Raw genomic sequence first — 27,929 nt, forward strand, 5'->3', positions numbered from 1 at the left:
GAAGAAGAAAGAACCGAATTAGAACAAAACATTGAGATTGAAGTCCATAAAAAGGTTAAATATTTAGGGATTTGGTTAAGAAACCTATTTAAAAATAACTATGAAAAAATTTGGCTTGAGGTAAAAAGAGATTTAGAAATATGGAGCAGAATGAATCTCTCAATGTTAGGAAAAATATCGGCAATTAAAATGAATGTGTTGCCAAAAATGCTATTTCTTTTTCTTTCTTTCTTTTAAATAATTTTTATTAAATTTCCAATTAACAAACCAATCATATCACATTAATTCCAAATTATACCAATACATAATAAACTCCAAATATTTAGTTGAATTTTAAATTTTTGTTGGGGGTATCCATGCTTCGAGTTAGGAAAGGGTCCAATCATCTCATATTTCTGCTGCTTTGATGTTCACATGTCCCATCTTTCTGTCTCTTTGCTGTTATCCTTTACAAATCCCGTCTTCCAATCTTCTTTTTTAAAAAAAAAAAAAATTATTACTTTTCCAACAATTTAAACACTACAAAAACAATACAATACAATACAAAAACACTACATAACACTAACACATTAAACTAACAAAACAAAACAAAAACAGTTAAACACATCAAACAATTTCTCTATCTTATCTTTCATTCACTTATTTCCACAACCTCCTCACACCTCCCTTTTTGTATTCCACTTCTGTTAATTGTTTCAGCAATTCCTTTCCATCTTCCTCTGTTTTCTATCCTATAATTATCTTAACACATTCTAACCTTATTTTTCCCTTTAATTCTCTATTAATCTATTTATACTTAATTCCTTATAACATTTCTACTAAAGCCATATAACTTCATTCCAACATTTTTCTAACATTCATTAATTTTACAGTATTTCTGTAAATAGTCTTTAAACTTTTTCCAGTCTTCTTCCACCGACTCTTCTCCCTGGTCTCGGATTCTGCCAGTCATTTCCGCCAGTTCCATATAGTCCATCAACTTCATCTGCCATTCTTCCTGGGTGGGTAAATCTTGTGTCTTCCAATACTTCGCGATGAGTATTCTTGCTGCTGTTGTTGCATACATAAAAAAAGTTCTATCCTTCTTTGGCACCAATTGGCCGACCATGCCCAGGAGAAAGGCCTCTGCTTTCTTCAGGAAGGTATATTTGAATACCTTTTTCATTTCGTTATAAATCATCTCCCAGAATGTCTTAATCCTTGGGCATGTGCACCAAAGGTGAAAGAATGTACCTTCAGTCTCATTACATTTCCAACATTTATTGTCGGGCAAATGGTAAATTTTTGCAAGCTTGACTGGTGTCATGTACCACCTATAAATCATTTTCATTAAATTTTCTCTTAGGGCATTACATGCCGTGAATTTCATACCTGTGGTCCATAACTGTTCCCAGTCGGCCATCATTATGTTATGTCCAACATCTTGTGCCCATTTAATCATAGCTGATTCACCATTTCATCCTGAGTGTTCCATTTCAACAGCAAGTTATACATTCTTGACAAATTCTTAATTTTTGGATCTAACAATTCTGTTTCCAATTTTGATTTTTCCACCTGGAAACCAACTTTTTTGTCCAAATTGTATGCCTCCATTATTTGGTAATAATGGAGCCAATCTCGCACTTTATTTTTCTATTTTTCAAAGCTCTGCAATTTTATTCTGTCTCCATCTTGATCCAGAATTTCCCAATATTTCGGCCATTTGGCCTCCATATTGAGTTTTTTCTGTGCCTTCGCTTCCATTGGTGACAACCATCTTGGGGTTTTCTTTTCTAACAAATCTTTATATCTTATCCATACATTAAACAATGCTTTTCTAACAATATGATTCTTAAACGCTTTATATACTTTTACCTTATCGTACCACAAATATGCATGCCAACCAAATACATTATTGAAACCTTCTAGATCCAACACGTCGGTGTTTTCAAGAAGCAGCCATTCTCTCAGCCAGCAAAAAGCAGCTGATTCATAATAAAGTTTAAGATCTGGCAGGGCAAATCCAACTCTTTCTTTGGCATCAGTTAATATCTTAAATTTTATTCGAGGCTTCTTGCCCTGCCAAACAAATCTGGAAATATCTTTCTGCCACATCTTGAAACAATCCATCTTATCCAAAATTTGCAATGTTTGAAACAAAAACAACATCCTTGGCAACACATTCATTTTTATTACAGCAATTCGGCCTAACAATGATAACTTCAAATTTGTCCATATTTCTAAATCCTTTTTCACTTCAATCCAACATTTTTCATAATTATCCTTAAATAAATTCACATTTTTGACAGTCATGTTAACCCCTAAATATTTCATTTTCTTAACCAATGTTAGTCCTGTCTCCTCCTGAAACTTCTCTCTCTCATTCACAGTTAAGTTTTTCTCTAAAACCTTAGTTTTCATCTTGTTCAACTTAAAACCTGCTACCTGTCCGAATTCTTGAATCAGTTCCAATACCCTTTTGGTACTAGATTCTGGCTCCTGTAAAGTCAATACTAAGTCATCAGCAAATGCTTTCAATTTGTACTGTTTAGCTCCCACTTGTATACCTTTAACCTCTTGGTCCTTTCTAATCATATTTAACAAAACCTCAAGGACCGATATAAAAAGCAATGGAGAAATTGGGCAACCTTGTCGTGTCCCTTTCTCAATCTTAAACTCTTCTGTCACTACATTGTTCACAATTAATTTTGCCTTTTGTTCTGAATAAATTGCACCTATACCATTTTCAAAACCTTGACCTACCCCCATTCCCTGTAGATTCTTCTTCATAAAACTCCAAGAAATGTTGTCAAAGGCTTTCTCTGCATCCACAAATATCAAGACTGCCTTAGTATTAATATTCACTTGTAATTTTTCTAGAATATTAATTATATTTCTCATGTTGTCAGACAAATGTCTGCCCGGGAGGAAGCCCGCTTGGTCTTTATGAATTTCTTCTACTAATACCTTTTTTAATCTTTTAGCCAAAATATCTGCAAAAATTTTGTAATCCACATTAAGCAGCGATATAGGGCGGTAGTTCTTGAGCTGTGTCTTTTCAGTCTCTGTTTTCGGTATAAGTGTAATGTAAGCTTCCTTCCACGACTCTGGTGCCTTTCTCCCTTCCAATATTTCATTGCAGACTTCCTTCAATGGTTGTATTAACCATTCTTTCAAAGATCTGTAATATCTTGAAGTCAAACCAACTGGTCCTGGAGATTCACCTAATTGCATGTTCTGGATGGCCCCTTCCACCTCCTGATCCGTTATTTTGTAATTCAACATTAGCTGTTTTTCCTGAGAGATTTTGTGTAGTCCATTTATTTTCAAAAATCGATCAATGTCCATTTCTTTCTGCTTCTCCTGTGTATAAAGTTGTTTGAAATACCTCTGAAAACACTTCCTGATCTCCACTGGATTCTGTATATTCTTTCCTTCCACTTCCAAATTCGTAATAGTATTGAGTTTTTGTCTTTTTTTCATTTGCCAGGCCAACAATTTTCCACACTTATTTGCCGATTCAAATGTCTTTTGCCTCATCTGTTTAATCTTCCATTCTATTTCCTGATTCATCAGCTTCGTATATTGTACTTGGTATAACTTTATCTCTTTCAGGATCTCCTGTGACTTTGGTTTTGCTCTCAATTTCTTCTCTCTTTCCTTCTCCTTTTCCCCAGGATTTTATCCTTTTTTTCATTCTGAGTTCTCTTCTTAATTGCATTCTGTTGTATTAGGAATCCTCTCATAACCCAAATTAATTGTATTAGGAATCCTCTCATAACCCAAATTACTCTTTTTTCCACTGTAGTATTCATGTTTATCTCGAAATAATCTCTTAGAGTTTTTTTGGCCTTCTTGGTCACCTCTTCGTTCCTGAACAAAGTGTCGTTCATCCTCCATCTAAAGGAACCAATTGGCGTCAATTTCATTTCCATCTTCACAGCATTATGGTCGGAACAAGTTTTGGGGCAAATCTCCACTTTACTGATCTTCAGAGCCAATCTCCTAGTTACCCAGATTTGGTCAATTCTTGTCCATGTCATTTTAGCCTCAGAGAAGAAGGTTCCCTCTCTTCCCAGAGGGTTCTTCATTCTCCAAATGTCAACTAAGTCCATATTTTCAGTCATGTCAAAAAAGGTTTTTGGTAGTCTACCATCTTTGGTGACTACCTGTCTCTGTGCCTTGTCCATATTTGTAGACACCACTCCATTCATATCTCCCATCAAGATCATATTATAGTCCATATAATCCATCAGAGTCTCGTGTAGCTTCTTAAAAGAACTCCGATTTTCCTTCATTTGGTGCATAAATACCTACAATCAGAAATTTCTCTCCTTGTGATTGAATTTCAATTGCAACAAATCTTCCTTGGTCATCTTTGAATATGAATTTCGGTGATAGGCTCTCCTTTGCATAAAGGACCACTCCTCTTTTTTTAACTTTATCTGATGAGATAAATTCTTGGCCCAGTCTTTTATTACTCAATATCTTCCTGTGTAGCCTTATCACATGTGTTTCTTGTAAACAAATCAAGTCCAAATGTTCTTTTTTCAATAAATGAAAGACTCTCCGCCTTTTTTCTGGGGAATTTAATCCATTCACATTCCAGCTCAAAACCTGCAACGCCATCATGTAATTACACTGATATTCCTCCAACTGCACCCAATGCTTGCTCTTCTTCTGTTGGTGGTAGTGGTGACACGTTCACTGGGAGATCCAATCCAAAGGATAATGCTGATATATCCAATATTCCCCTGTTTGGTGATCTTCGATGCTTTTTGCTCTAGTCCTCTATCTGATGATCTTCTGTCCGATGCTCCTGGCTCTTTTCCAAGTCCCTTCTGCAGATCTTCTTCGTATTTATGCAAAAACTTTATCTTCTACTGATCTTATTTTTATTTTCCTTCCTTTGAAACTGAAGGATAGACCTTGGGGGAATTCCCACCTAAAGATGATTTTGTTCCTTCTCAGCAGGGCAACAATATCTCTGTAGTTAGGCCTAAGATCCAAAAGATATTTCGGGACGTCTTTAAAAATTTCCACTCTTGACTGTTGTACTTCTAGGTTCTTCTGGTAATGCCAACCCAAGATTCTATCTCTCTCTTCTTTAGTTCGAAGGGTGATCAAGCAGTCTCTTATTCTATTCTTCTCTTTTTTCCCTCCTCTTCCAAGTCTGAAGGCCCTCACAATTCTAAACTCTTCTTGACCCAAGTCCAAGTCCCAAAAGTCTGCAAATTCCTGTGTGAGAAAGTCTGTCAAACTTTCCTTCTCCAATTCAAGTAGGGCTCTGATCCTCAGATTTGTCTGTTTTTCTTTAAGTTCAATCATAGCAAGCGTCAACTTATGTTCATCAAGTTGCCTCTGTAGGGCTGGGACTCTCGCTCTCTCCAGTTGTGTTACTTTACATTCAGCAGCAACGGCTTTCTCCCTGGCTTCCTCCGCAGTCTGCCATATCAAAGTAGATTCCTGTATCAATTTCTGGATGGTTTCTGTATTGGTATTCACCTTTTGTCCCAGATTATTTATACTTTCTGTATTTAGGTCGATTTTAATGGTTGCAACATCCACTTTCGCATTTGTCGCATCTGCTTTCTTGTTAAGCTGTTCCAGTGAATCATTTATCTTATTTAATGCAACCGCTAAGGCCTCTTCTGTCGACATTCCTCTTGGTTTCGAATATACTGGTACAGAAGCAGCAGCAGAAGAAGCAGGGGGGCCTGATGTTGAGCCTCTCCTGGGTTGGTGCCAAGTCCTCCCAGACCTTAATGTTTTTTCAGCAGTTGACTGGTCTGTTTTTTCCTTCCCATTTGCCATAACACTTAAAAGATTCAAGGTCAGTCCCAGAGTCTCACAGTTTATCTTGCAGCTGGAAATTCCCCCAACCCAGCTCTTGTAAACCAACCAGTTTCAAAGGCTTCCACTAGGGGGAAACAGTTTCTATTTATATTAGTCAGTAATGTCCTCTTTTAAACACAGTTCAAACAATCCAAAGTTAGTTTCAGTTTTTCAGTTACTTTTACTGCTTTTTAGAAGCAACCGGAGACAGTAGAAACAATGTATTTCTCTTATTTAGCTAGCTGTCAATGAACGTTCTAAACGCTGTCAATGAACATTCCAAAAGACGTCAGTCCTGCTAGCAGCCCGTTTCCAGGGTCAGAGCAGCGGTATTTTAGCTCTCTTCGCTCTCTCCTGCAGACATACTCAGTCCACAACTTCCCCCCCCTTCTCCTGCCTCCAAGGGGGGGGGGTTAATGTTCTTTACCGATGGAAATTTAGTCTTTTACAAAAGGCTTTCCAAGGCTTCAGCTTGCAGCCTCATTGCTTCAGTCTATTTTCAAAAGGGGAAGGCGGACTTCCTGTATTGAGCCTCCCCGTTACAATACCAAATTAAACTTTTAAAAATCCAATTCTCCCGCTTCAGCTCTACTCGCAGGTAATTACTTTAAAGTCAAATTGTCCACAGGAAAAAGTCAGCGCTCTCTGGCAACAGCTATGCGGCTTCGCTCCGTGGAAGAAGCAGATGATTCAAAGCACCACACCGCTCACCCCACGTCGCCCCCGAAGCTGGGTTTCCCCGCGAGTAGGGGAGGCGCGAGTAGGGGAGGCGCAAAGGGTGCCCGCCGAATCCCACGCTCACAGGCTTCTCCCGCCTGTGATTTTTTGTGGGTCTCCGCCTTCGCCGTGGCGGCCAGACCCAGATTCCCACGGGGCAAATTCCTCCTGATCAGAGGAATTCCGCCATTACCGGAGGCACCAGCCCGGAAGTCTCCGTCTTCCAATCTTCTTGTTGTTATTATTTTTCTTCTTAATAATCTCTGAGTTATCTCCACAAGCAAGTTGAAGCAAACATTGTTATAGTCCTGTGTGGATTTTCACGCTGATCCAAAAGTCTTTCAAACTCGGGGGTGATTTATTGGCAACTGCGGACGAGGCAGCGTTTCCCCATCCCCTGGGAAAATGGGGAGGCTAATTTACTCCCATCATTAGCCTCTTAATTACCTCGTGTGAGCCGGAGAGATGGTATTGTCGGCCATCTTCCAAAGTGCCCCTAGCGGCCCCCCAAAAAATGCTATTTCTTTTTCAACCCATACCAGTCATCCCGAAAGATGAATGTTTTAAAAAATGGCAGAAGGAGATTTCAAAATCTATCGGGGGGGGGGGCAAAAGGCCAAGGATAAAACATAAAATACTTACAGACATAAAAGATAGAGGCGGGTTTGCCCTCCCAGACCTTAAATTGTATTATGAATCTGTTTGTTTGGTATGGATCAGGGACTGGATGAGATTGGATTAAGCAAGAGGCATTAGAACTGGAAGGACATGACAACAGATTCGGCTGGCACACATACTTATGGTACGGGAAAGGGAAGGTTCATAGAAGTTTTTACAACCATATAATCAGGAAATCACTAATGAGAGTATGGGAGAGATACAAAGACTTATTGAAACAAAAGACTTTCACCACATGAAGCATTACTGCTCAAACCACTTGGAAAGAAAGGAAAATGACTCACATATGTTGATTTATTAAAGGAACATGATGGAAAATGGAAATTAAGAGATTATGATGAGATCAAAGACCACTTTCAGAGTTGGTTGCATTATCGACAACTATATGAAACACATAAAGAAGACAGCAAGAAAGGATTTAGTTATACAAGATCTAGGTTTCAAACAGAAGTGATTGAAGGGAAAGTGAAATTACTGAAGGCCGTATACAGCATACTATTAGAATGGGAGACAAAAGATGAAGAGGTAAAATCAGTTATGATTAAATGGGCCCAAGATGTAGGTCACAACATTATGATGGAAGACTGGGAAAAATTATGGAAAACTGATTTAAAATTTACAGATTGTTCCCTACTGAAGGAGAATTACATGAAGATGATGTACAGATGGTATATAACACCAGTGCAGTTAGGGGAAATGTACAAAACTAGTTCAAATCTACATTGGAAGTGTAAAGAAAAGGAGAGGACATTTTATCATATGTGGTGGGATTGTAAGGTAATTTAAAAAATTTGGGAAATGATATATAACGAATTGAAGAAAATGTTCCATTTAACATTTGTTTAAAAACCTGAAGCATTTTTATTAGGGATTGTAGGGAAAGATCTGCCAAAAAAGCTGAAAAACATCTTCATGTATGCGACAACGGCCGCGAGAGTTTTAATAGCACAAGGATGGAAGACTGAAGAAACCCCAACTAAAGAATCATGGCAAAAAAATTGATGGACTATGCAGAACTGGCAAAACTGACATACAAGCCACGGCACAAGGATAACTGTGACTTTAAAGATGAATGGAAACCCTTTACAAAGTATTTGAAGACACAACAAAGCGAACTGGACTCCTTGGCTGGTTGAATAAACATTCACAAACTTCTTATTGATAATTATTACTTAAACAGTTTGAGGATAAATACAACTGTGTAACATGCAAAAAACAACATTTTTAGAGAAATCAAAGACTGGAACTGAGGGGAGTCGAAGGGTGGGGGTGGGTGGGTCCTGTGGGGGGAGGGGGGAGGGAGGGAGGGAGGAAAAAAGGGGGAAATAAGGATGATATGTTTCTGGATAATACGTTTTGTTTTAATTTTGAATAAAAAAGTAATTTTTAAAAAAAGAAAGGGGACGCGGGAGGCGCTGTGGGTTAAACCACAGAGCCTAGGGTTTGCCGATCAGAAGGTTGGGGGGTTCGAATCCCCGCGATGGGGTGAGCTCCGGTTGCATGGTCCCAGCTCCTGCCAACCTAGCAGTTCGAAAGCACATCAAAGTGCAAGTAGATAAAAACGTTTTTTTGTCAGCTTGCGGAGAAAGAAGATGAATAAGCTTTGTTTGGGCGTATTTATCTTTTTTTCTATTTTGTGGGTGTGGATGCATAGTCAACCAAAAGTCACAAACGAAGTCATGTAATGTCAAATAAAGCAAAATAGAATTCTTTTAGTTCAATATGGATAAAAAGAAGACGAATAAGCTTTTATTGGATATTTTCACCAGGTTTCAGGTTCTTTGTGCACCCAAAAATCACAAAGTGAAGTGAAATAATCCGAAACACAGGAAAAATGGTTGTTTTTGCTGCCATATGCATAGAAAGAAGACGAATAAGCTTTGATTGGGTTAGGGTTAGGGTTAGGGTTAGGGTTAGGGTTAGGGTTAGGGTTAGGGTTAGGGTTAGGGTTTAGGGTTAGGGTTAGGGTTAGGGTTAGGGTTTAGGGGTTGGGGTTGGGGTTGGGGTTAGGGATTATTTTAAAAAATTATTTTTCCGCAAGTTAAGACGTCGAGGGTTTTTCCGATGATAAAAACCCTGTTGTTTCCACCGAAAAACCTTTCAGGGGAGCATTTGCAACAGTTTGGCAGCATTTTTGAGTGAAATGCAGAACGTCAGATTTTGGGTGAAATTGTGACCAGCAGAAGCACAGCAGCTTAGGTCAGCTCCTTCTCACACGGAGCCAGGCACCAATGAGGGAGCCTGCTGTGGGGTTACCTGTTTGTGCCCCCTGACACAATTGTGCCCAGGGCCCACGGGGCCACATTTGTGCCCCCAACAGCCCACACATGCTACACTTCTGGGTGGGGACAAAACCAGAATTACTGTAGTTGGCTCCATCCATGGGCATAGCCAGGATTTTTGTTAGTGGGGGCAGGCCTTTTGTTAGGGGGTGCAGAACGTCAGTTAGCTATGTATTTTTATTTATTTTTATTTATTTGCGCCCCCCCCCTTGGCTACACCCATGGTTCCATCTATCATAACTGTCAGGGGTTCAGGAGCAGAGGCAAGGGCAAGGGAGGAAACAGAGAGCGAGGGAGAGGAGGCAGAAGAAAAGATGAGTGATGACGACGACCCGAGATCTCCGAGTCTTTCCAGTGAATCAGAAGATTCACAGAAAGGAGCACCAGTGGCCAGGGCAAGGGAGGAGCCTAGGGGGACACCCCAGGAAGATAGAGCCAGAGGGGACTCAGAGGGGAGCAGTTGGAAATCAGGACCAGCGTCACCGCCAGAGAGCAGGGAAGAGGAAGGGCGCCAGGGATCAAGCGCTGGCAGCTCACAACAGGGGGGAGGGCACGAGTCAGGAGTGGCCACACCTCCATCGGGGAGCGAAGAAACGGTCAGACGGAAGGTGGAAGGTTGGGCGCGCGTGCCAAGTTCAAATGCACAGGAAGGTGGGGCAGTAGGCAGCCCGGAAAGGGAGCCAGGTCCTAAAGCCCGCCGAAAGGAGGGAGAAGAGTCAGGGGGGTCAGCGTCAGCGTCAGAGGAATCCCGGAAGGAAGAGACCCCGGGGGGCAGAGGGACCCAGAGAAGAACAGTCAGGCGGAAAAGGTGGAGCAAGGCTAGGATATTAAGTTGGTGTACAAGGGGCGGAGACTCAGATGGGGCTTCGCCGATCTAACCATGAGACGTAGAGTTGCACGCAGCAGCTTGAGAATGGAAACTGTAACTCAATAAAGACTTTTATTTAATGATCGCTGGCTAGCGTGATCCTCTGTGAGCTAGGATCTGGAAGCAGCTCTGACAGTAAGCTCCATCCCTAGATTGTGGGCATCTACGTCCTCGCGGAGAGGAGAGAAAGAGGGTGCCTACTAGCGAGCTCACGAACGGCAGACAACATGACGGCCGAACAGCAGATAGTGGAACTCAGAGAAGCAGTGACACGACTGAATGCCGAGGCTCTTGCATCCAGGAAGAGAGAGGAGGACGCAGCTGCCGCCTACAGGGATCTCCAGGTCAGGTTGGAAGTGCTTACGAAGCAAGGGCAACTGACACCCAAACCGGAGGGGATTGGGTTGGGGAGACGAACAGGCGGTCTGGTCTCTCACTTCGATGGGAATTTGCAACAGTACCCCAACTTTAGAGCAGATGTAATGTGTGCACTGCAACTGCTGAACAAAGACTTTAGAGATGAGCAAGAGAAGGTGGGATTCATCATGTCCCATTTGCATGGAGATGCTAAAGCATGGCTGCGCAATTTGTGGAGAGATAAGGATCCGGCGCTCCAAAATGCGGATGCCTTTATTAAAGCGATGGATGGGTGCTTTTTGTCAAGCATTGACGTGGATCTTGCTCGGCAGCAGATACATGGACTGAAGCAAGGGAGGGCCAGCGTAAGGCAGTACCATGCCCGCTTTTTCGCTTTGGTCAGTGCCCTGGAATGGGACAGAGATTCGGCTCCTGTAAGAGACCTGTTTTGGGAGGGATTGCACGGCTCGGTTAAAGATGAAATTGCGAGGGGGGAGAGACCCCGGACCACGCAGGAGATCGTTCAGAGGGCGCTGGCGGTGGGGGTGCGGCTGGAAGGACGTCAGTGGAGCAGGGACGAAGGGCGTGGAGGGCGCGAACCAGCCAGGGGCTCCTCCTTCCTTCCCAGAGAAGCAGCGCGTGCGCAATCCACGCCTCCGCCAGGAGGAGGAGCGGAACCTATGGAGGTTGGAGGTGCAAGGGCTCAGTCAGCAGCCAGAGCCCTAGCACCGGCAGCAGTGAAAGCGAAGCCTCCTAGAGGGAACAGGAAGTGTTACATCTGCGATGATCCACAGCATATGGCGAAAGAGTGTCCCCAGAGGCTCCACAAGCACACTGCAGCCTCAGCAATGGTAACTGCAGCAACGCAGCAAGGACAACCGCAGCAGGGAAACGAAGGAGTCTGGTTGGAGGAAGAGGCACTGGGGCCCAACCAGACGTGTCAGTGAAGCAGTCCCCAGAGATTTTACAGCCCATGGACCCCCTCCCGCCCAAACCGGTAGTGAAGCTCACCGCGTCGCTCCAGCTGCCCAATGGAATCACCATGGACGTGCCAATCACCATTGACTCCGGAAGCAATGCGGACTTTATAGGGCAGGACTTTGTCGACCGGCACGCTATACAGTTGCTGCCTGCCACGCTGCCCCTGCAGGTTGTCACGGTGGATGGCAGGGAGCTGCTAGGGGGGCAAGTGGTGAAGCAGACGCCACCAATGGTGATGCGACTTGGGAATCACAGGGAAATCATCAGCTTCAATGTCACTCAACTATCGGACACGCCCATTGTATTGGGCATGAGTTGGCTGGACAAGCACAGCCCGACGCTGGCTTGGTACCAGAGGCAGCTGACCTTCGGCTCTTCCTTTTGCGCTGAACACTGCATCGTGCCCAGGCAGGAAGGAGGGGAAGAGGAGTCACAGCTGCAGCTAGGCACGCTGCAAGCGGTCCCCCACAAGTACGCAGAATTTTTGGAGGTTTTCTGCGAGAAAGAGGCAGACAGGCTACCCCCCCACAGACCATATGACTGCAAAATTGACCTGCTGCCGGGGGCGGCGCTACCCAAAGGGAAGCTGTATTCCATGTCTGAGGACGAACTGCAGGAACTCAAAGAGTTCATAGATCATAATTTGGAGCGCGGTTTCATCCGAGAGTCCAAGGCAGCGGGGGGCAGTCCGGTATTCTTTGTTAAGAAGCGGGACACGCCCCAAAAAAGACTTGTAGTGGACTTTCGCATCTTGAACAGTGTGACCAAGCCATCGGACTTCCCCATGCCCCGAATCGACGACCTCCTCGCAAAGGTACGGAAGGGCAGAGTGTTCACCAAGTTGGACCTGCGAGGGGCATACAACCTCATTCGCATGCGGGAGGGAGATGAGTGGAAGACAGCCATGTTCACGCCCCTGGGCACCTACGAATATAGAGTTATGCCTTTTGGATTGCAAAATGGCTCCCACGTTTTTCAAGCTTTCATGCATCACGTGTTGGCGGGGCTCCTCTACAAGACGTGCGTCTGTTTCTTGGATGACATCCTGATCTTTTCGGAATCGCAGCAGGAGCATGACAGACACGTCAAGGAAGTGCTGAGCAGGCTACAGCAACATAGGCTTTACGCCAAGCTGGAGAAGTGCCAATTCGACGTGACCGAGGTGGATTTCCTGGGCTACAAGTTGTCTGATAAAGGGCTCGCCATGGACAGCGCCAAGGTCCGAGCAGTGTTGGATTGGAAAAGCCCACGCAACCGGAAGGAGGTCCAACGGTTTGTCGGCTTCGCGAACTTCTATCGCAAGTTTATCAAAGGCTTTGCGATGCAGACAGCGGCCATCACGGACACGCTCAGCTCCAAGAAAAAGAAGTTCATCTGGACAGAGCAGGCGGAGCAGTCCTTTCAGGCACTCAAGCGTCTCTTCGCGTCGGAAGAGCAGCTGCTTCATGTCAACCCCAGCAGGCCGATGAGGGTGGAGACAGACGCTTCGGACAGAGCCGTGGGAGCAGTCCTGCTGCAGAAAGACCCGCAGGGGGTTTGGAGGCCGGGAGCGTTTTACTCAAGGAAGCTCAGCAAGTCCGAACAGAACTACACCATCTGGGACAGGGAGTTGCTGGCCATTCATGCAGCGTTCAAAGCGTGGAGGCACTTCCTGATCGGCGCCAAGCACACGGTGCAGGTCTGCACGGACCACAAGAATCTAGAGCACTGGCGCACGGCACAGTTCCTGAACCAGAGGCAGATACGTTGGGCTGAGTTCTTTGCGAATTTCGACTTCCGAATAGAGTATGTCCCGGGGGACACCAACATCATGGCGGATGCTCTCTCCCGTAAGCCACAGTATCTGGAGGAGGCAACGCCAGCGGCCGCCATGCACATCTTCGCACCGACAGTGTGGGCGTGCGCGGCGGCAACAGTTGACCTGGATGCGGTGCGACGAGCGTTGCAGGATGACTCCTTCGCGCAAGCAAAGATGGCAGAGGTGCACAGGGGCACGGCAGCGACCGACGAGTTCCAGCTGCAAGATGGTTTGCTCATCCGTAAAGGTTTGCTCATCCGTCATCTACGTGCCGGGAGACGAACTTCGCGCCAAGGTACTGCAGCAGCTGCACGACGCGCCCACTGCCGGGCACTTTGGCAAGGAGAAGACGGTGGAATTAGTAGCCAGAGACTTCTGGTGGCCCGGAATGAGAGGGGAAGTCGCGGACTACGTGGCGAGGTGTGACACCTGCCAGAGGTCCAAACCAGTGCACAGACCGCCGGCCGGACTGCTGGAACCGCTGCAAACTCCGTTCGAGCCATGGGAGAGAGTGGCCCTGGACTTTGTCACGGATCTGCCCAGCTCGAGGGGCAAGACGGCTGTGCTGGTGGTGGTGGATTTGTTCTCCAAGACGGCACATTTCATTCCGTGTGCGAAGGTGGCCACGGCGGAACAAACCGCCAAGCTGTTCATAGACCACGTGTTCAAGGTTCACGGTCTGCCGCGGTCTATTCTGTCCGACCGAGGGCGACAGTTCATCTCGAACTTCTGGCAGAGGCTGATGGGCTTCCTGAACGTCAAGATCAACCTGGCGTCGGCTAGACACCCGCAGACCAACGGGCAAGCGGAACGGGTCAATGTCATCATGCAGCAGTACCTGAGATGTTATGCGAATCAACAGCCTGCGACGTGGGTGGATTACCTGCCTCTCGCCGAGTTCGCCTACAACAACACGAAGCACGTGTCCACGGGGGTCACGCCGTTCTTCGCCAACAACGGGAGGCACCCTAGAACCTTCCCGGGACTGGAAAGAATGGGGGAGGGGGAGCCGCAGACAGCAGATGCGTTCGCGTCGGAGTTGCAGGAGGTCCACGATCAGCTGCGGCGGCACCTGGAGCTGGCTAAACACGCATACAAGGTACAAGCGGACAAACACAGAAGGGTTGGCGAAGAGATCCATGTGGGAGACTGGGTCTGGTTAGCAGCACACGCAGTGCCGGCCAGGTCGTTGGCGAAGAAGAAACTAGGGCATAAACAACTGGGGCCCTACCAAGTCGACGAACAGGTCAACCCGGTGGCTTTCAGGCTGGATCTTCCGGAGGGTTCCAGAATGCATCCGGTGTTCCACAGATCGGTGCTCACTCCCTACAAGGCACCTCACAGGTTTCAGGAACCAGGAACGGCACCGGGTCCGCTCCGAGAGAGAACCGGGCAAGGGGGAGTGGCACAGGAGGAGCGCATCAACGAAGTCACGGAGATTTTGGACTCCAGATGGGGGGAAGAGGGGGTAGAATACCTTCTCGCCAAGGAGGGCACCCCGGCCAGTGCCAACAGCTGGGTGCCGGGCTACGCTTTAGACGAACCTCTGCTCAAAGAAGAGTTTCATGCCCTCTTCCCACATAGGCCAATGCCAGCAGACTTTTTCGACGACTGGCTTTTCACGCCCACGCTTTCAGCCAGCACGTTCCAGGGGTTCGACTCGGACGAGGAACCGACACGAGACGCCCGTTCCCCAGAGGGGTCACCCTCGGGATCTGCTTCAGAACCCTCGTATTGGTGGGATGATCGACCAGAGGAGCAGTTCCGCAGAAGGTGGCTGGAGGGTCCAGGACGAGCAACGTCTCCAGGAGGCAACGAGGGAGAGACGGACATGGACGTTTTCGGGGACGACCCGGGTTTCGAGCACGGCGGCACAGAGATGGAAGCGGAGGTGACCGTCGTCAACGAGAGCAGGGAGGAAGAACCGGAAGACTTCGGATGGCGGCCCGCCACGGGAAGCGAACTGTATCCGACATTCGTCCCCCTGACACGGCAGCACCCAGATCCCGCACCGGAAGGAGGGGAGGGGGGAAGAGGGGGCTTCGAGGGGGGGATGGATGTCAGGGGTTCAGGAGCAGAGGCAAGGGCAAGGGAGGAAACAGAGAGCGAGGGAGAGGAGGCAGAAGAAAAGATGAGTGATGACGACGACCCGAGATCTCCGAGTCTTTCCAGTGAATCAGAAGATTCACAGAAAGGAGCACCAGTGGCCAGGGCAAGGGGGGAGCCTAGGGGGACACCCCAGGAAGATAGAGCCAGAGGGGACTCAGAGGGGAGCAGTTGGAAATCAGGACCAGCGTCACCGCCAGAGAGCAGGGAAGAGGAAGGGCGCCAGGGATCAAGCGCTGGCAGCTCACAACAGGGGGGAGGGCACGAGTCAGGAGTGGCCACACCTCCATCGGGGAGCGAAGAAACGGTCAGACGGAAGGTGGAAGGTTGGGCGCGCGTGCCAAGTTCAAATGCACAGGAAGGTGGGGCAGTAGGCAGCCCGGAAAGGGAGCCAGGTCCTAAAGCCCGCCGAAAGGAGGGAGAAGAGTCAGGGGGGTCAGCGTCAGAGGAATCTAGGAAGGAAGAGACCCCGGGGGGCAGAGGGACCCAGAGAAGAACAGTCAGGCGGAAAAGGTGGAGCAAGGCTAGGATATTAAGTTGGTGTACAAGGGGCGGAGACTCAGATGGGGCTTCGCCGATCTAACCATGAGACGTAGAGTTGCACGCAGCAGCTTGAGAATGGAAACTGTAACTCAATAAAGACTTTTATTTAATGATCGCTGGCTAGCGTGATCCTCTGTGAGCTAGGATCTGGAAGCAGCTCTGACAATAACATTTTGGAAATGCCCTGACGCACCCACCCCAACACTGATGTTGATTTTCTGAGATATCAGGCGCTCAAGCACAAGTCATACATAAAGAATCGCTGTAAAAAAATTCCTTCCTGTAGCACCTTAAAGACCAACTAAGTTAGTTCTTGGTATAAGCTTTCGTGTGCATGCACACTTCTTCAGATACACTGAAACAGAAGTTACCAGATCCTTCTATATATTGAGAAGGTGGGGAGGGGTATTACTTAGAAGGGTGGTGGGAATCGGAGATTGGCAGATAGCTGAGATGAGCCTGTTGACGACTCTTAACGACTGTAATAGGTCTTACAGGAAAAGGCATGGGGTGAGAAGGTGAGAAATGGCTTAGTCATTGTCAGGGGTTCAGGAGCAGAGGCAAGGGCAAGGGAGGAAACAGAGAGCGAGGGAGAGGAGGCAGAAGAAAAGATGAGTGATGACGACGACCCGAGATCTCCGAGTCTTTCCAGTGAATCAGAAGATTCACAGAAAGGAGCACCAGTGGCCAGGGCAAGGGGGGAGCCTAGGGGGACACCCCAGGAAGATAGAGCCAGAGGGGACTCAGAGGGGAGCAGTTGGAAATCAGGACCAGCGTCACCGCCAGAGAGCAGGGAAGAGGAAGGGCGCCAGGGATCAAGCGCTGGCAGCTCACAACAGGGGGGAGGGCACGAGTCAGGAGTGGCCACACCTCCATCGGGGAGCGAAGAAACGGTCAGACGGAAGGTGGAAGGTTGGGCGCGCGTGCCAAGTTCAAATGCACAGGAAGGTGGCGCAGTAGGCAGCCCGGAAAGGGAGCCAGGTCCTAAAGCCCGCCGAAAGGAGGGAGAAGAGTCAGGGGGGTCAGCGTCAGCGTCAGAGGAATCCCGGAAGGAAGAGACCCCGGGGGGCAGAGGGACCCAGAGAAGAACAGTCAGGCGGAAAAGGTGGAGCAAGGCTAGGATATTAAGTTGGTGTACAAGGGGCGGAGACTCAGATGGGGCTTCGCCGATCTAACCATGAGACGTAGAGTTGCACGCAGCAGCTTGAGAATGGAAACTGTAACTCAATAAAGACTTTTATTTAATGATCGCTGGCTAGCGTGATCCTCTGTGAGCTAGGATCTGGAAGCAGCTCTGACAGTAAGCCCCATCTCAGATTGTGGGCATCTACGTCCTCGCGGAGAGGAGAGAAAGCGGGTGCCTACTAGCGAGCTCACGAACGGCAGACAACATGACGGCCGAACAGCAGATAGTGGAACTCAGAGAAGCAGTGACACGACTGAATGCCGAGGCTCTTGCATCCAGGAAGAGAGAGGAGGACGCAGCTGCCGCCTACAGGGATCTCCAGGTCAGGTTGGAAGTGCTTACGAAGCAAGGGCAACTGACACCCAAACCGGAGGGGATTGGGTTGGGGAGACGAACAGGCGGTCTGGTCTCTCACTTCGATGGGAATTTGCAACAGTACCCCAACTTTAGAGCAGATGTAATGTGTGCACTGCAACTGCTGAACAAAGACTTTAGAGATGAGCAAGAGAAGGTGGGATTCATCATGTCCCATTTGCATGGAGATGCTAAAGCATGGCTGCGCAATTTGTGGAGAGATAAGGATCCGGCGCTCCAAAATGCGGATGCCTTTATTAAAGCGATGGATGGGTGCTTTTTATCAAGCATTGACGTGGATCTTGCTCGGCAGGAGATACATGGACTGAAGCAAGGGAGGGCCAGCGTAAGGCAGTACCATGCCCGCTTTTTCGCTTTGGTCAGTGCCCTGGAATGGGACAGAGATTCGGCTCCTGTAAGAGACCTGTTTTGGGAGGGATTGCACGGCTCGGTTAAAGATGAAATTGCGAGGGGGGAGAGACCCCGGACCACGCAGGAGATCGTTCAGAGGGCGCTGGCGGTGGGGGTGCGGCTGGAAGGACGTCCGTGGAGCAGGGACGAAGGGCGTGGAGGGCGCGAACCAGCCAGGGGCTCCTCCTTCCTTCCCAGAGAAGCAGCGCGTGCGCAATCCACGCCTCCGCCAGGAGGAGGAGCGGAACCTATGGAGGTTGGAGGTGCAAGGGCTCAGTCAGCAGCCAGAGCCCTAGCACCGGCAGCAGTGAAAGCGAAGCCTCCTAGAGGGAACAGGAAGTGTTACATCTGCGATGATCCACAGCATATGGCGAAAGAGTGTCCCCAGAGGCTCCACAAGCACACTGCAGCCTCAGCAATGGTAACTGCAGCAACGCAGCAAGGACAACCACAGCAGGGAAACGAAGGAGTCTGGTTGGAAGAAGAGGCACTGGGGCCCAACCAGACGTGTCAGTGAAGCAGTCCCCAGAGATTTTACAGCCCATGGACCCCCTCCCGCCCAAACCGGTAGTGAAGCTCACCGCGTCGCTCCAGCTGCCCAATGGAATCACCATGGACGTGCCAATCACCATTGACTCCGGAAGCAATGCGGACTTTATAGGGCAGGACTTTGTCGACCGGCACGCTATACAGTTGCTGCCTGCCACGCTGCCCCTGCAGGTTGTCACGGTGGATGGCAGGGAGCTGCTAGGGGGGCAAGTGGTGCAGCAGACGCCACCAATGGTGATGCGACTTGGGAATCACAGGGAAATCATCAGCTTCAATGTCACTCAACTATCGGACACGCCCATTGTATTGGGCATGAGTTGGCTGGACAAGCACAGCCCGACGCTGGCTTGGTACCAGAGGCAGCTGACCTTCGGCTCTTCCTTTTGCGCTGAACACTGCATCGTGCCCAGGCAGGAAGGAGGGGAAGAGGAGTCACAGCTGCAGCTAGGCACGCTGCAAGCGGTTCCCCACAAGTATGCAGAATTTTTGGAGGTTTTCTGCGAGAAAGAGGCAGACAGGCTACCCCCCCACAGACCATATGACTGCAAAATTGACCTGCTGCCGGGGGCGGCGCTGCCCAAAGGGAAGCTGTATTCCATGTCTGAGGACGAACTGCAGGAACTCAAAGAGTTCATAGATCATAATTTGGAGCGCGGTTTCATCCGAGAGTCCAAGGCAGCGGGGGGCAGTCCGGTATTCTTTGTTAAGAAGCGGGACACGCCCCAAAAAAGACTTGTAGTGGACTTTCGCATCTTGAACAGTGTGACCAAGCCATCGGACTTCCCCATGCCCCGAATCGACGACCTCCTCGCAAAGGTACGGAAGGGCAGAGTGTTCACCAAGTTGGACCTGCGAGGGGCATACAACCTCATTCGCATGCGGGAGGGAGATGAGTGGAAGACAGCCATGTTCACGCCCCTGGGCACCTACGAATATAGAGTTATGCCTTTTGGATTGCAAAATGGCTCCCACGTTTTTCAAGCTTTCATGCATCACGTGTTGGCGGGGCTCCTCTACAAAACGTGCGTCTGTTTCTTGGATGACATCCTGATCTTTTCGGAATCGCAGCAGGAGCATGACAGACACGTCAAGGAAGTGCTGAGCAGGCTACAGCAACATAGGCTTTACGCCAAGCTGGAGAAGTGCCAATTCGACGTGACGGAGGTGGATTTCCTGGGCTACAAGTTGTCTGATAAAGGGCTCGCCATGGACAGCGCCAAGGTCCGAGCAGTGTTGGATTGGAAAAGCCCACGCAACCGGAAGGAGGTCCAACGGTTTGTCGGCTTCGCGAACTTCTATCGCAAGTTTATCAAAGGCTTTGCGATGCAGACAGCGGCCATCACGGACACGCTCAGCTCCAAGAAAAAGAAGTTCATCTGGACAGAGCAGGCGGAGCAGTCCTTTCAGGCACTCAAGCGTCTCTTCGCGTCGGAAGAGCAGCTGCTTCATGTCAACCCCAGCAGGCCGATGAGGGTGGAGACAGACGCTTCGGACAGAGCCGTGGGAGCAGTCCTGCTGCAGAAAGACCCGCAGGGGGTTTGGAGGCCGGGAGCGTTTTACTCAAGGAAGCTCAGCAAGTCCGAACAGAACTACACCATCTGGGACAGGGAGTTGCTGGCCATTCATGCAGCGTTCAAAGCGTGGAGGCACTTCCTGATCGGCGCCAAGCACACGGTGCAGGTCTGCACGGACCACAAGAATCTAGAGCACTGGCGCACGGCACAGTTCCTGAACCAGAGGCAGATACGTTGGGCTGAGTTCTTTGCGAATTTCGACTTCCGAATAGAGTATGTCCCGGGGGACACCAACATCATGGCGGATGCTCTCTCCCGTAAGCCACAGTATCTGGAGGAGGCAACGCCAGCAGCCGCCATGCACATCTTCGCACCGACAGTGTGGGCGTGCGCGGCGGCAACAGTTGACCTGGATGCGGTGCGACGAGCGTTGCAGGATGACTCCTTCGCGCAAGCAAAGATGGCAGAGGTGCACAGGGGCACGGCAGCGACCGACGAGTTCCAGCTGCGAGATGGTTTGCTCATCCGTAAAGGGGCCATCTACGTGCCGGGAGACGAACTTCGCGCCAAAGTACTGCAGCAGCTGCACGACGCGCCCACTGCCGGGCACTTTGGCAAGGAGAAGACGGTGGAATTAGTAGCCAGAGACTTCTGGTGGCCCGGAATGAGAGGGGAAGTCGCGGACTACGTGGCGAGGTGTGACACCTGCCAGAGGGCCAAACCAGTGCACAGACCGCCGGCCGGACTGCTGGAACCGCTGCAAACTCCGTTCGAGCCATGGGAGAGAGTGGCCCTGGACTTTGTCACGGATCTGCCCAGCTCGAGGGGCAAGACGGCTGTGCTGGTGGTGGTGGATTTGTTCTCCAAGATGGCACATTTCATTCCGTGTGCGAAGGTGGCCACGGCGGAACAAACCGCCAAACTGTTCATAGACCACGTGTTCAAGGTTCACGGTCTGCCGCGGTCTATTCTGTCCGACCGAGGGCGACAGTTCATCTCAAACTTCTGGCAGAGGCTGATGGGCTTCCTGAACGTCAAGATCAACCTGGCGTCGGCTAGACACCCGCAGACCAACGGGCAAGCGGAGCGGGTCAATGCCATCATGCAGCAGTACCTGAGATGTTATGCGAATCAACAGCCTGCGACGTGGGTGGATTACCTGCCTCTCGCCGAGTTCGCCTACAACAACACGAAGCACGTGTCCACGGGGGTCACGCCGTTCTTCGCCAACAACGGGAGGCACCCTAGAACCTTCCCGGGACTGGAAAGAATGGGGGAGGGGGAGCCGCAGACAGCAGATGCGTTCGCGTCGGAGTTGCAGGAGGTCCACGATCAGCTACGGCGGCACCTGGAGCTGGCTAAACACGCATACAAGGTACAAGCGGACAAACACAGAAGGGTTGGCGAAGAGATCCATGTGGGAGACTGGGTCTGGTTAGCAGCCCACGCAGTGCCGGCCAGGTCGTTGGCGAAGAAGAAACTAGGGCATAAACAACTGGGGCCCTACCAAGTCGACGAACAGGTCAACCCGGTGGCTTTCAGGCTGGCTCTTCCGGAGGGTTCCAGAATGCATCCGGTGTTCCACAGATCGGTGCTCACTCCCTACAAGGCACCTCACAGGTTTCAGGAACCAGGAACGGCACCGGGTCCGCTCCGAGAGAGAACCGGGCAAGGGGGAGTGGCACAGGAGGAGCTCATCAACGAAGTCACGGAGATTTTGGACTCCAGATGGGGGGAAGAGGGGGTAGAATACCTTCTCGCCAAGGAGGGCACCCCGGCCAGTGCCAACAGCTGGGTGCCGGGCTACGCTTTAGACGAACCTCTGCTCAAAGAAGAGTTTCATGCCCTCTTCCCACATAGGCCAATGCCAGCAGACTTTTTCGACGACTGGCTTTTCACGCCCACGCTTTCAGCCAGCACGTTCCGGGGGTTCGACTCGGACGAGGAACCGACACGAGACGCCCGTTCCCCAGAGGGGTCACCCTCGGGATCTGCTTCAGAACCCTCGTATTGGTGGGATGATCGACCAGAGGAGCAGTTCCGCAGAAGGTGGCTGGAGGGTCCAGGACGAGCAACGTCTCCAGAAGGCAACGAGGGAGAGACGGACATGGACGTTTTCGGGGACGACCCGGGTTTCGAGCACGGCGGCACAGAGATGGAAGCGGAGGTGACCGTCGTCAACGAGAGCAGGGAGGAAGAACCGGAAGACTTCGGATGGCGACCCGCCACGGGAAGCGAACTGTATCCGACATTCGTCCCCCTGACACGGCAGCACCCAGATCCCGCACCGGAAGGAGGGGAGGGGGGAAGAGGGGGCTTCGAGGGGGGGATGGATGTCAGGGGTTCAGGAGCAGAGGCAAGGGCAAGGGAGGAAACAGAGAGCGAGGGAGAGGAGGCAGAAGAAAAGATGAGTGATGACGACGACCCGAGATCTCCGAGTCTTTCCAGTGAATCAGAAGATTCACAGAAAGGAGCACCAGTGGCCAGGGCAAGGGGGGAGCCTAGGGGGACACCCCAGGAAGATAGAGCCAGAGGGGACTCAGAGGGGAGCAGTTGGAAATCAGGACCAGCGTCACCGCCAGAGAGCAGGGAAGAGGAAGGGCGCCAGGGATCAAGCGCTGGCAGCTCACAACAGGGGGGAGGGCACGAGTCAGGAGTGGCCACACCTCCATCGGGGAGCGAAGAAACGGTCAGACGGAAGGTGGAAGGTTGGGCGCGCGTGCCAAGTTCAAATGCACAGGAAGGTGGCGCAGTAGGCAGCCCGGAAAGGGAGCCAGGTCCTAAAGCCCGCCGAAAGGAGGGAGAAGAGTCAGGGGGGTCAGCGTCAGCGTCAGAGGAATCCCGGAAGGAAGAGACCCCGGGGGGCAGAGGGACCCAGAGAAGAACAGTCAGGCGGAAAAGGTGGAGCAAGGCTAGGATATTAAGTTGGTGTACAAGGGGCGGAGACTCAGATGGGGCTTCGCCGATCTAACCATGAGACGTAGAGTTGCACGCAGCAGCTTGAGAATGGAAACTGTAACTCAATAAAGACTTTTATTTAATGATCGCTGGCTAGCGTGATCCTCTGTGAGCTAGGATCTGGAAGCAGCTCTGACAGTCATGTATAATGAGATAAGAATCCGATGTCTCTGTTCAGACCAGGTTTCTCCATTGTTTTAAGTTTGGTAATGAGTTGTAATTCAGCAGCTTCTCTTTCCAGTCTATTTCTGAAATTCCTTTGTAGTAAAACAGCTACTCTGAGATCTTGTATAGAATGTCCTGGGAGATTGAAGTGTTCTCCTACTGGTTTCTCTGTTTTGTGATTCTTGATGTCAGATTTATGTCCGTTTATTCTTTGGCGTAAGGTTTGGCCTGTTTGTCCAATATAGAGAGCTGAAGGACACTGTTGGCATTTGATGGCATACACAATGTTAGACGATGAGCAATTAAATAGTCCCGAGATGGTATGTGTGATGTTGTTGGGGCCAGTAATGGTGTTGTCCGGGTGTATGTGGCAGCGAAGTTGGCATCTGGGTTTATTGCAGGCTCTGGTGCCAGTGTCCGTGTAAAGAATCGCTGCTGTTTCTTTTTGTGTAGCCTGTTTAGACTGGAAATTTGCCTCAGTTTTTTATTCTCTAAGGAAGGTTCTGTAAAGTGCAGGATAATGTAGTAGCTCACAGCATGACAGGATGATCCCAAGAAGCTCAGTTAGTTGGGGACATGGGCATAGCCAGGGGGTGAAGCAGCCACCCCTAAATCAAGTAAATAAACAAAAATACAGAGAGTCTGATATTCCAGATGTAATCACACTTCTTCCTTAGAGCAGCCTCCTATTCATTTATTTCTTGTTGAAAGATTGTTGAAAGAAGTGTTTTGCAGAAACTAGCAACAACTTTATATATCAAGAAGACACATGTAGTTCATAGTAACTGTCTTTCAGGGCAGTTTGTCTAGTAACACAAGCAACTGTTGCTATGAACACTGACTAGTCACTAGAATAATAAGATGAAAGCTGGAGGTGGGGTTCGGGGTGGGGTTAGTCTTTCTTTAAACAAACATGTAAGTATGGATGCCAAGAAGAAGAAGAAGTAAGACAAGCGTTTCTGTGGGGGAGGGAGTTTATTGACTGCTCAGATATAAGACTCACAACATCATTTTATAACCAAAGAAAGTGCCTTTATGTGACCATTAAAACAAATCAACTGGAATTACCGGTATATTCACAGAAAGCCTTTAGCAGAATCATTTCCTGTCCTCGGAATCCAGCTGGAAGTGTTGGGTGAGCCGACTGCATAATCAAAAAGGCCAGTAAGTTACTGTGAGACATACAGAGGAAGCTGTGTTCCTTTTCAAATCTGTCTGTCAACAGTCACACACACCAAGCAAAAGCCACCCATAACAGACGTTTTCCTTGATAAATGGGAGAACTGTCTGATAATCAACAACCATATAATTTTATCCAGTAGTATTAGTTTGATCTGACAGAAACTGCACATTTCCCGAGAAGCACTGAAAGAATGCTTCATTTAACTACAAACCCCCAAATCAGGGATCCCATCAAAACTGATGTTTGGCAAAAGTTTTGCAGCAAAACCCCCACATTTTGTAACACCCCATAAACAGAGTAATTGATACATCAAACCGGGGTTCATAATTAATATCCAAAACCCAACATTGTCCGATTCACTCCAAACTGGTGCCAAAGTCTGGCAAAAGTTTTGTAGCATTTTGCCAGACATTGTAGCATTTTTGTAGCATTTTGCCCGACAAACCAAGTAACTGACAGGGGTCATAAGGTCACCCCAAAACCCAACATCGTCTGATTCACTCCAAATCAAGGCCAAAGTCTGGCAAAATGTTTGCAGTAAAAACCGCATGTTTTGCAGTGCCCCCCAAACGGAGTGGTTCCTAGCACATCAGGAGGAAGAGTCAAGACAACCAAAAGTGGATAAATAGGTTGTATTTATTAAATATAACAACTTGAGGATCGGCAAAACTAGTCAGATTCGACCAATGTAACCAAATCAAATTAAGTCTGGGCAGGTGTGCTTGTTCACCTCCACCCACAAACACACAAGTGCTCAAACAGAGCTCTTTGCAGATCCTTAAGAATCATGTCACAACCCAAATCGGAAAGATGCATACCACCAGGTCTATACAACTGTGGGGCACAGAACATAATTCTGCCATGAGGGATATAAGCAGCCACATTTTCAAACACAAACGTCGTTGTAGAATGATTAGCTTTATGTCTTGCCCATCCACCTTCTTAGGAAGGCTGCCCCCACTCCATAAGCACCTCTACAACATTCCAAACCAAACTATGATAAGCTCAGGGATGAGGAAGCACAGCTGATGGAGATATTTAGTGATCTCAACTGAATTTACCTCACCAGATTGTTATCCCCAAGATGGATGACCAGAATATCAGGGTTAGGGCAGGGGATAGGTGGATGTTCAGGGTTAGGGTTAGTGCCTGGGGTTTTTTTCATGCTTTTTAAGCTTCTAATGATATTGCTTCATTTTTATGAGACTGGATAATTCCAAAAAATAAGCAAACTACCTGAAACATAGCAAAACTAAGAGAAATGTGAAAACCAAAAGTGAGATACCAGAAACCCAACAAGGAAGGAATTCATGAAAAAGGAAAATTGCCAGACAGAGACTTCAATCAAATCATATCCAAATTCACCAGAATCCCAAAACCAATTGAAAAGAAGCAGAAATGTGAGAAGCAGAAGAAATACCACCAGAAACCCCCAACAAGAGGGAAAAGGTAAATTGCGCAGAAACCCCAAAGCCAGTTAAACCTTAGTTTTGCATGGTGTGGGGGTGATTTCGCCTTTCCCTGAGATGTTTACTGCGTGGGTTTCTTGTGGTTCTATTCAATTGGTTTTCTCATCTTTGGTGGATGTGGTTTGTTTCTGTTGTTTCTGGTTTGTTTTGGGGATTATGTTGAATTTTTTCTGTGGTTTTCATTTCATAGATTCTTTTATATAAATTACGATTGTGAAATATACTCAGAGTCTTGTATGTATTTCATGCTCTTTATTGCCCCCCCCCCCAACCTCAGGCTTTTATATACATTATTTACACAATGAGTCCCGTCTGACTGGCTAACTCTGCTTCCCTCTTGGAGCCTGATTGGCCTGCAGGAAAAGACCAATCAGTTGTTGCATTCTAGGGTCCAAGGTTAATACATAACAGATTGGGTGCTGGATTTATGGTGAGTTTGCTTCATTTCTAGGTTTTTTGGGTTTTGCACCTTTGAGAATATTAATTTGTATGAGATCTGATAATCCCAAGAAAAAAAGGAAAACCGCCAGAAATGAAGCAAAACCACCAGAAATGTCTAATGACCATTCCAACAATGAAATCAACCACTAAAAACACAAAAACCTACTGAAAAGAAGCAGAAGAACCATGTAAAAGCAACATCAATGGAAACTGACAAAGAAGCCAACCAATCCCAAACAAAGCAGATTCACCAGAAACCCCCAAAGCATTCAAAAGTATTACCACCAGAATGCAAAAACAAGAAAACTTCTCAAAAGAAGCAATAAGGCAAAAGTCCAAAAAACAAGCTAAACCAATGGAAAAGAAATGAAGCCAGCTGCAAACGAAGCACATTCACCAGAAACCCAAGACTATGTGAAAACTAGTATGCTATGTTGGTTAATTTCTGTTGCTTGAAGTGCTTTTGGACTCCCATAAATTGCATGCTTGTTGAGTTTCTGGTTTTGCTTTTTAAAAACTGGTTTCCAGTTTCTTGTGGCATTGCTTTGTAATTGGTGGTTTTACTGCTTCTTTTTTGTTTTCTGCTGATTTGTTTAATTTGGGGTGGTTTTGCTTGTTTTTTTGCATTTAATTGTTTTGCTTCTTTTACTTTGAATGGTTCTGCGGTTTTGGGTGAGATTGTTTCTTTTCCATTGATTTGGCTTGGTTTTCATGTCTCCTGGTTTTGCCTCATTTTGGGAATATTTCTTGGTTTTTGTGCTTCTGGTGGTATTTCTTCAATTTTATGACATAACCAAGCCAAAACACCAGAAACACAGAAACAAATCATAAAGAAGCAGAGCTACCAGAAATCCAAAGCAAATTAATCAGAAATCCAAACAACCTATGACGATGATGCAATACCAAAAGAAACACAAAAGCCAATTAAAAAACTGCTAAATGAAGCAACACCACAAGAAACAAAGAAAGCCTCATAACCTACGAAATGAAGCAATAACACAAAACACCACAAAAAGAAGCAAAGCGTTTAGGATTAGGTTTGGGTAAAGGTTAGGGTTACAGTGAGAGTTGGGTTTGAGTTGGATTAGGATTAGGAGTTAGAGTTGGGGTTGAGTTACGGTAAGAGAAGAACAGCAGCAGAAGAAATATAATTTTATTACTTAGGGTTAGGGTTAAATTAGGTTTAGGTTTAGACTGAGGCTTAGGTTTGGGTTAAGGTTAGGGTTAGAGTGAGGATTAGGTTTGAGTTAGGGTGAGCATTAGGATTAAGGTTTGGTATTGGGTTGGATTTGAGTTAGGCTAAGAGAACAGCAGCGGGAGCAATATAATTTTATTATTTATACTCCACCCAAGTCACTTGCGACCGCTTTCAATAAAAGGTAAAAACATGAGCGCACTCTAAGTGAATGCTCATGAATATGGAAACTCTTACTTCCCATAGAATTCCCAAAGAAGACCTGGGAATTGTAGCTCTGAGCTTCTTTGCAGAGGGTTGGACTAGATGACCCTTGGGTTCCCCTTCCATCTCTACTAGGAAGCTCCCTGTCTCACTCTC

At 47.9% G+C, this 27,929-nt stretch overlaps 1 protein-coding gene and 1 long non-coding RNA gene across 2 annotated transcripts in view; both read right to left on the reverse strand.

The window, feature by feature from the left end:
- The window catches only part of LOC308477263 (uncharacterized protein), a 110,944-nt gene that overhangs the window by 82,880 nt on the left and 135 nt on the right, over positions 1 to 27,929 (reverse strand). The gene's annotated exons all lie outside the window — the stretch shown is intronic.
- On the reverse strand, positions 233 to 27,929 carry LOC308477271. The gene is made up of 3 exons (XR_013986425.1): positions 27,807 to 27,929; positions 24,350 to 24,425; positions 233 to 472 (listed from the first exon to the last, which is right to left on the reverse strand). It is a non-coding gene; the product is annotated as an uncharacterized lncRNA (long non-coding RNA).

The sequence above is a fragment of the Podarcis pityusensis genome (genome assembly GCF_964106645.2).
Source record: "Podarcis pityusensis genome assembly, chromosome: 5".
NCBI classification, from domain to species: Eukaryota; Metazoa; Chordata; class Lepidosauria; order Squamata; family Lacertidae; genus Podarcis; species Podarcis pityusensis.